Source organism: Mastomys coucha, unplaced genomic scaffold, assembly GCF_008632895.1.
Source record: "Mastomys coucha isolate ucsf_1 unplaced genomic scaffold, UCSF_Mcou_1 pScaffold15, whole genome shotgun sequence".
NCBI lineage: Eukaryota > Metazoa > Chordata > Mammalia > Rodentia > Muridae > Mastomys > Mastomys coucha.
In genome coordinates this window covers 75,661,548-75,671,792 of record NW_022196897.1, presented here as the reverse complement: position 1 = coordinate 75,671,792, position 10,245 = coordinate 75,661,548, and the positions used below count along the sequence as shown (strand labels likewise).

Below are 10,245 nucleotides of genomic sequence, written 5' to 3'. Positions count from 1 at the left end.
TATTCTTCAAACTATTCCATAAAATAGAAACAGAAGAAACATTACCTAATTCATTCTATGAATCCATAATTATCCTGATACCTAATCCATACAAGGACCCAACAAAAAAAAGAGAACTTCAGACTGATTTCACTGATGAATATTGATGCAAATATACTCAAAAAATTTCTCAAAATACAAATTGAAGAACACCGAATCAAAACCATCATCCACTATGATCAAGTAGACTTTATCTCTGGAATGCAATGTTGGTTTAATATACAAAAATCCATTAATGTAATCCACTATCTAAACAAACTCCATGAAAAACAGATGATCATCTCATTAGATGTTGAAAAAAGCACTTGACAAAATACAACCCTCCTTCATGTTAAAAGTATTGTAGAGATCAGGAATTCAAGGCCCATACCTAAACATAATAAAAGTGATATACGGGAAACCAACAGCAAATAACAAATTCAATGGAGAGATACTTGAAGCAATCCCACAAAATCAGGGACAAAAAAGTATGCCCATTCTCTCCATATCTATTCAATATAGTACTCAAAATTTTATCTAGAGCAACAAGACAACAAAAAGAGATCAAGGGGATACAAATTGTCAGAGAAAAAGTCAAGGTATCACTATTTGCAGAGGATGTCACAATATACATAAGGCACCCCAACATTTTTACCAGAGAACGTCCATAACTGATAAACAACTTCAGCAAATTGGCTGGATATAAAATTAACTCAAATAAAACAGTAGCCTTCTTTTATACAAATGATAAACTAGCTGAGAAAGAAATTAAGGAAAGGACACCCTTTACAACAGCCACAAATAATATAAAATATCTTGGAGTAACTCTAACCAAACAAGTAAATGATGTGTATGGCAAGAACTTCAAGTCTCTCGAGAAAGAAATTGAGGAAGACCTTAGAAAATGGAGAAATCTCCCATGCTCATGGATTGGTAAGGTTAACATAGTAAAAATGGTTATCCTATCAAAAGCAATCTACAGATTCAATACAATCCCCACCAAAATCCCAACACAATTCTTCAAAGATATGGAAAGAGCAATTCTAAAATTCATCTAGAAAAACAAAAAATCCAGGATAGTGAAACAATTCTTAACAATAAAAGAACTTCTAGGGAAAAAAAAATCCCTGGCTTCATGCTATACTGCAGAGAAATATTAATACAAACTGCATGGTATTACTACAGAGACAGACAGGTTGATCAATGAAATAGAATTGAAGACCCAGAAATAAAAACACACACATAGGGACATGTGATCTTTGATAAAGAAGCTAAAAATATACGATGGAAAAAAGAAAGCATTTTCAATAAATGGTGCTGTTCTAATTGGCAGTCTATATGTGGGAAAATGAAATTAGATCCATATTTGTCACCTTTCACAAAGCTCATGTCCAAGTGGATCAGAAACCAGATACTCTGAATTTAATAGAAGAGAAAGTGGGAAAGAGCCTTGAACTCATAGGCATGGGGGAAATTTCCTAAGCAGAACTCCAGTGGCTCAGGTTCTAAGATCAAGAATTGAAAAATAGGACCTAATGAAACTGAAAAACTTCTGTAAGGCAAAGGACATAGACAATAGGAAAAATCAGCAATCTACAGATTGGGAAAAAAAAATTCACCAACCTTATAACTAATAGAGGGTATTAGCCAAAATATGGGGTATAGAACAAAACAGAGAGGAGTCTTGAAAGGCTGACAAGCACTTGAAGAAATGTTCAAAGTCCTAAGACATCAGGGAAATGCAAATCAAAACGACCCTGAGATTCCACCTTATAGCAATCAGAATGTCTGAGATAAAAACTCAGGTGACAGATCATGTTGGCAAGATTATGGGGAAAGAGCACTCCTCAATTGCTAGAGAGATTGCACACTGGTACAACCACTCTGGAAATCATCTTGACAATTTTTAGGAAAGACTTTAGGAGGGCTTTTGGAATGAGAAAATAGCTGAAGAGATGTGATCATAATGATGAAAAATCTTGTGTTGGTTTTGAAAGAGGTTACTTTTCAGATTTTTGTTTGTTAGGGTAAAAAATTAATAGCTAAATTCATTGATGTTACTGTCAACCCTTACAGCAAGATTCGCATGATAGAATAAAAGGAGAAATCCATCTTCCTAAATGTAGTGTTTAATGTGTTATTTAATTATTATATGTCCCATCCAATATGGGCTTAAATGTTAATTATTTAATTAGGTCAATTTTTACAGACTTTTGCAAACATAACATAATTGTTCTTTATGAGAATATTTTCACAGAGCGTAGGCATATTCAGTTACTTTATAGAGTAAATGTTGAAATAGGAGTCAAGGGGTTTTATATCTGTCCATAAATGTTTTTTATAGGTGTATATAACCCAGTCACCCTTCTGTAGATGAGAATGATTTCTGGATCAACATCAAACTCAAGATATTAACTATTGAATCAAAAGCCTAGGGATAATAAAATACTCATAATATTACTGAACAGAGCCAGTGGCTTAAGAATCTTATATTGTTAGCTGGTCAGTGGTGGCACACACGTTTGATCCCAGCACTTGGGAAGCAGATGCAGGCAGATTTCTGAGTTCAAGGCTACCCCTGTCTACAGAGTGAGTTCCAGGGCAGCCAGGGCTACACAGAGAAACCCTGTCTCTTCAGATCGGAGGTCAGACAGGACCTGCAAAATCAAACAGGTTGGAGAACAAACAGGCGGAGGCCAAGTAGAGTTCTATCAAGGCGACAATTTACTAGGGGTGTTTTGAGCTTATATAAGAACTGAAACCTCCAGAAATAAAATATTTGCATAACATAAACTTTGAGAAGGGAAGAGTCTGGAGGAAGTCAGGAGGGAGTCACCAAAGGCTCCCTTGTCTGCGGATGTCCTCAGGCAATAGGCATTGTCATAGTTGTTTCTCAGCCTGAGCTTCTCAGGGAACTTCTTTCAAAGATAAGCCAATAGTCTGCAGAAGGTCTTTTGGCTTAATTCTCTAGGTGACCCCCTCGGGCAGAAGCCACCAAAGGTCTGAGGCTGAACTGGGCATGGGAGGCAACAGAAATTTTCATTTATAACCTCATTTATGATTACTATACTTTATATGATTATAACAAGAAGATACAACTTTTTGGGGTGTATTAGTTAATGCATATTTATTATAGAATTACTAAGATATAATGAAATAAATGTAAATTGTGTTTGGAAAACATGATATGGACTTTTATTTGTGAACCTTAAAATAAACGAAGCAAAGTTTTTGTAACACATATAGAAAGTAATTTGTAATGACCAAGATTCATAAAATTACTTCTTTAAATTACAATTATATTTTTATAACTATATTACAATATCCTTTCATGTTAAAATTATTGGAGTGATCAGGAACTCAAGGCTCATACCTAAACATAATAAAAGCAATTTACTGCAAGCCAATATCAAATTAAATGGAGCGCTATTTGGAGCAGACCCACTAAAATCGAGGCAAGACAAGAATGCCCACTCTCCCCATATCTATTCAATATAGTACTGGAAGTTCTAGCTAGAACATTAAGATAACAAAAACAGATTAAGGAGATACAAATTAGCAAAGAAGAAAGAAAGGTATCATTATTTGCAGATATGATAGTATTCATAAGCCACCCCAAAAATTCTACCACCAAACTTCTACAGCTGATAAACAACTTCAGCAAAGTGGCCAGATACAAAATTAGCTCAAATAAATCAGTAGCATTCCTTTATACACATGATAAACAGGCTGAGAAAGAAATTAGAGAGGCAACTCCCTTCACAATAGCCACAAATAATATAAAATATCTTGGGGAAATTCTAACCAAAGTGAAAAATCTGTATGATAGTAACTTCACATGTCTCAAGAAAGAAATCAAAGATCTCAGAAAATGGAGAGATCTCTCATGCTCAAGGGTTGGTAAGGTTAACATCATAAAAATTGCTATCCTACCAAAGCCAATCTATAGATTCAATGCAATTCCCATCAAAATCCCAACAAAATTCTTCAAAGACATGGAAAGAACAATTCTCAAATTCATCTGGAAATGCAAAAACATACAAACAAACAAACAAAAAAACAAAATAGTGAAAACAATTTTTAACAATAAAATCGAGGTTCTCTAACATAATTATTATAATTTGTTCTGCTGGCAGATTTTTGTACCTGCTCAGTTTGGGGATTTCTTGTGTTTCCTGGCCCAATGTCTACACATTTTCCATCTCATATACGTTAATGCTAATGATACTGTGTTTAGCTAAAGATACTAATAGTTTTGTTATATGAAAAACAGTTGAAAATAGCATCAGATTACATGCCTTGATAAAGGAAAAGTTATTATTTGAAAACCATGTTATGCCAAGTTATGGTCCCATTTTTGTTATTCTACTCTAGTTACCTTGTATGATTTTTCAGTGTTTTTAATTAATTGATTGATTTACTTTTTTACACTCCATATTTCATTCCCTCCTGCCCTAGTCCACCCTCAGACTTTTCCACATCCCATACCTCCTCCCTACCCACTATCCCACCTGACCTCTAAAATCCCTGGGGCCTCCAGTCTCTTGAGGGTTAGGTATAACATCTCTGAATGAACACAGACCTGGCAATCCTCTACTGTATGTGTGTTGGGGGCCTCATATCAGCTGGTGTACACTGCCTGTTTTGTGGTCCAGTGTTTGAAAGATCTCAGAGGTCCAGGTTAATTGAGGCTGCTAGTCCTCCTACAGTGTCACACTCCACCTCATGTTCTTTCAGTCTTTCCCTAATCAACAACAGGACTCAGCTGTTTCTGTCCATTGGTTGGGTGCAACTGTCTGCCTCTGACTCTTTCAGCTGTTTGTTGGGTCTTTCAGAGTGAGGTCATACTAGGTCCATTTTTGTGAGGCGTTCCATAACCTCAGTAATAGTGTTAGGCCTTGGGACCTCCCCTTCAGCTGGATCCCACTTTGGGCCTGTTGCTGGACCTTCTTTTCCTCAGGATCCTTTCCATTTCTATCCCTATAATTCTTTCAGACAAGAACAGTTATGGGTCAGAGTTGTCATTATGGAATGGCAACCCCATCCCTCACTTGATGTCCTGTCTTCCTGCAGGAGGTGGGCTCTATAAGTTCCCTCTCCCTACTGTCAGGCATTTCATCTAAGGTCCCTCCTTTTGAGTCCTAAGAGTCTCTCACTTCCCAGGTCTCTGGTACATTCTGGAGGGTCCCCCAACCTCCTATCTCCTGAGGTTGCCTGTTTCCATTCTTTCGGCTGGCCCTTAGAGCTTCAGTCCTTTTTCCACACCCAGTACTAGATGAGGTTCCCCTCTCTCCCCAACTCCCTCCCCATCCCACCATACCTCTCTTTCTTTTCACTTGTTATTGCTTTCTTCTCCCTCCTAAATGGGACTGTTTTAAAAAGAATAGATATAAGTTGTGGATGGCCCAGTTGCTGTCTGTATTTTGATGTTAATTCTGCTTTCCCAGGAGGGATTGTCTGGAACAAGGAATGAGGTACTCAGGTGACTTCTTGTGAACCTTCCTCCAATGAATAAAGGGACCAATCACTTGGTGAGTAGGTGGGACTTCAGGGTTGGTTAGAGGAAGAGAGGAAGCAGGAGAGAGGTAGGGGCTTTTTGTACTGGGCAGGACAAGATGTAGCTACTAGTGTCTTCTGGATTAGATGGCAAATCTGACAGAATTCTCCACCTGAGGATTTAGATTTAATATGGTTTACAAGATTGGGATTCTAGTTGTTGTGGCCAGAGACTGAGTTACCATTGTTTCTGAACTAAGCTGGTGTTGTGTTTTCCTTCACATGGCAGTTTGACTGAGTTCCAAAGAGAAAGGTAGGGCAGCAAGTGTGGGTTTGTCAGATGTGCACCACAAAGACTGTGGGGGTTTTGAAGCTTGAGGCTGGCATGGTAGTGACCTGCCAGTAGGGAACTTAGAAACTTAGTGGAGACATTTCAGGAGCTCCAGGTCAGAGAGTCTGCCAAGATGAGAACACCCCACTGGTGCTACGTGGCCTGCAAGAGCCCAGTGTAGTGCTGGAACTTGATGTTTCTTTTATAATATTTCCCGAAACAGATATAGGTCATTATTTGTTCATGCTATTAAATTAAACAATAAAAGAAATTATATGATTAATATAAACAGTGTTTATACTAAATGTGTTGTTTACTTGAATTTTGTAATTATAGATTTAAACTTATCTTTTTTTGAATTTTAGAAGTTTTTCTCAGTCTACAGCTATGCTGAATCATCTATACTCTGGATATAATAGGATTTTATTATCTATAGACCTAATGCCTGTTATTGGGATGTTATTTAGTAGTAAATGAAGCTGTGTAGAATGAATAAGGCTAACTATCTAAGATGCAATGTTTTATTTACTTTTCTTCTCTCATATATTACACCCTAGCCAGTTTCCCATCCCTTCACTCCTCCTAGTCCCCTTTAACCCTCAGCCTTCTCTCTCCTACAGATCTATTTCCCTTCTGACTTATTTGTTTTTATCCTCAGTCTCTGGGCCATCTGAAAGGTTGAAGTTTGGTCTTTTGCTTGTATTGTAATGTGAAATACTGGCTCCCACGGCCTGGTTGCTCCCAGGGACAAGAGTCTACTTGTATACACAGGATCATTTAATCTTGCCTCCAAGTTATCCCTGATTAGTGAATAAAGAAAGGTGCCTGGAACTCAGAAATCTGCTTGCCTCTGCCTCCCAAGTGCTGGAATTAAAAGTTTAAAGGCATGTGCCACCACTGCCCTGCATCTACAGAGTGAGTTCCAGGACAGCCAGGACTACACAGAGAAACACTGTCTCAAAAATCAAACAAACAAACAAACAAACAAAACGAAACAAAACAAAGCAAAACAAAAGAAAGATGCCTATATCTAATAGCTGGACAGAAGAGAGAGTCAGTTCTTAGATTCCTGGGCTTGGGGTCTGAGAAGGCTACAAGGGGAAGAGAAAGAAGATAGGAGGAAGGCACCATGGGGTGAATTATGAAAACATGGCCATGAGGGATGGCCAGTTGAAGTTAAGAACAGCATAGATTGAACATAGTAAGTTATGATTCAGGGTTGTAGAAATTTTTCTTAGTTATTAGATACATGTCTCTTTGGCAGAGAATCCCTCTCAGTATGCTGTATTTTCCTTTCTTTCCATAACAAATATGACAAATTCAATTAATGTAGAAACTATGTATTACTATTATTATTATTATTATTATTATTATTATTATTGCTATTATTTTACAGTTTAATTACTATAGTATACTGGTAGTAAATAACACTAACGTAGACATAGCTTTATGATAGAGTGTGTGCGTAATATATGTGGGATCCTAGTTCAATCCTAAGTACTATAAAAACAAAACCAAGTTAACATAGCTGAAAACTGTAGCATGTGTTTGAAATCCCAGTGGAAGTGGAAGCGGAGGAATCATGAGTTCAATGTCATCCTACATGAGATCCAGTATGAAAAATGAAAGCAATTAGCAGCAAAAAGGTCATATGTTTGAAAGAGAGTAGGAAGGGGTATACAGACTTGTTTGGAGGGCTAAAAAGAAGAGGATAAATATAATCTCAAATAATAAAAGAAACACCTGAAAAAGAAGAGAGAAAGAAAGAGAAAGAAAATCACCACCACCATCAAAACCAACAACAATAACCAATAAAGTTGAAAATTCCAGTTGATCCATTCTCATCAGACATTATTAGGAGACTTGCAAATGTCCCAAATAGCCACTAAATGCTATATCATATTACTAATCATCAGAAAAAATGCAAATGATACCTCTTAGTAGTCACGGCCTATGACTGGCATGTAGCCATCTGCACACTCTTACACATCTGACCATCATGAATCAATGTGTGGGTATTTTGTTATTGTTGTTGACCTTGTTTGGGGGCTTCTTGAATGCTGTGGTCCAACTTCTACTTGTATATAACCTTCCTTTCTATGGTCCTAATATCATTGATCATTTTATCTGTTATATACCTCTTATTAAAATTGACCTGCACAAACACCTATGTTATTGGCCTCACAGTTGTTGCCAATGATGAACCAATATATGTTGTTTAAAGATCAAAATGTGACTCAACTTGTTCATTAAATGCATGAATATACTTTCAAAACAAATATAAATTACACAGAAACACCTGCATTTCAGATTCTTAAAAGCTGCTGTCTTAGTATTTCTGTTCTGAGATCTCACAATAATACTTAGAAACCCATAATTACTTGGTTTTGTTTCAATATTTTTCTTTCCATAATGTTAAATGCATATTGTTTTGACATTTTAGCAAACAGTGCCAATAGCAAACATTCAAATATTTAAATATCTTCTAATATTTTATTATACTCAAATATAAATATAAATATAATGACTTTTAGGCTCTCTCTGTACTCTTTTTTTATAGTGTATCTCAATATATTTTGGCTTGTGTACTTCGTGCTTATGCATATATGTTCTCTATCCCTCCCCATGTCTCTATCTCTGTTTGTCTCTGTCTCACTACTCTGTCTCTGTGCCTCTGTGTGTGTGTGTGTGTGTGTGTGTGTGTGTGTGCGCGCATGCAATGAATGCACTGCTAGTGCCCATTAATCTTCATGCAGACAAAGAAAAGGCAATTGAGTATCATCATGTGTTTCACATTGTCTTAGTTCCTAGAAACAAGGTCTGTGGATGGACCTAGAACTTTCTAGATATCTGATAGATTAGCTATCCAAGGTTCAACTGCAGCTCGCCTGTCTCAAAAATACCAGCCCTAGGTTAAAATTACACTGCCATACTTGGCTATAGACAGACGCAAAGGGAAAGCAGAGAAATTTCTTATAGTTGCACAGTGCTGAGTTTGTTTCTTCCACAGGGCTATCTCCCTAGCCTAAGGTATTTATTATTTTAGTATGTGTCAGGAGCCACTAATAAACTTCTCCAGATTTTCCTGATGACATTCTTCATTTCCTTGTTCCTGAAAGTGTAAACCATCGGATTGAGCAATGGTGTCAAGACATCAGCAAATACAAATACATTTTTCTCCGAAGAGAATGGCGATGTAGGTCGTGCATATATTAATATACATGGAACAAAGAACAAAACCACAACAGTAATGTGGGACCCGCAGGTAAATAGAGCTTTACGTCTCCCTTCAGAACTGTGGGTTCTCAAAGAGAACAAGATGACACCATAGGAAACAAGCAAAAAGGAAAAGATAATGATGCAGATAGACCCACTGTTAGCAAACACCAAAATGACAAATATGTGTGTGTCAGTGCAGGCAAGTTTCAGTAATGGGAACAAGTCACATATGAAATGATCAATAAAGTTAGGGCCAAAGAAAGGCAACTGCAAAGTGAATATAATTTGTATGATAGAATGCAAAAATCCCCCTGCAAAGGCTACTCCCACCAGGATGCCACAGAGCTTCCTGTTCATAATGGAAGAATAGTGCAAAGGCTTACAAATGGCCACATAGTGGTCATAAGCCATAGCTGCCAGGATGATCACCTCCACAGCACTGAAGAAGTGGACAGAAAACACTTGTGTGATGCAACATTCAAAGGAGATGGTCTTTCTCTCATAGAATAAATCTATAGTCATCTTGGGTGTGACAATAGAGGAGACACAAGCATCCAATAAGTACAGGAATGCCAAGAAGTACATGGGGGAGCCCAGCAGTGCAGGGCTACAGACAATGGTCACCACAATCATCATGTTGCCCCCGATCGTTGCAAGATAGAGCAACAAAAATATAATGAATAGGAGCTTCTCAACATTTGGGTTTTGTGAAAGTCCCAGGAGTACAACTCAGTGACAAAGCTCTGGTTTTGCATGATTCATAAGAGGAAAGGGAAAGTAAAGTCCATTCATATAAATCTGCAATGAAGAAAATTGTGATGTTTCATACAATGTGTAATACCAGCATCAACAAAAGGTCCTTCCTTTGGCAGAATTATCTTCACTCACTTTTATTACCCTTGAAACAGAATATTAGAATATTTTGAAGGGCAGAGTTTCATATTAGGTCAAATAGAAACAATTTTTATCGCATTTTAAATATTATAGCAGAACCTCTCTATATGAGCTAGAAAATAAGAATAGTTTAAATTCAAAGGTTCAAAATTTATAATTCTCAAGGTACCATTTGAAAAGCAATATTAAAAGGTATTTAAAATAATATAGCTGTTATACAAAATCCGTAATTATTAATTGTGTCTCTCATCTACATTTAATGAGACAGTACCACAAAATGTGCAAAA

General features: G+C 36.9%; 1 pseudogene; it reads right to left on the bottom strand.

The window, feature by feature from the left end:
• Positions 1-8,887: 8,887 nt before the first annotated feature.
• LOC116090433 lies at positions 8,888-9,819 on the bottom strand (annotated as a pseudogene).
• Between the last annotated feature and the right edge of the window lie 426 nt (positions 9,820-10,245).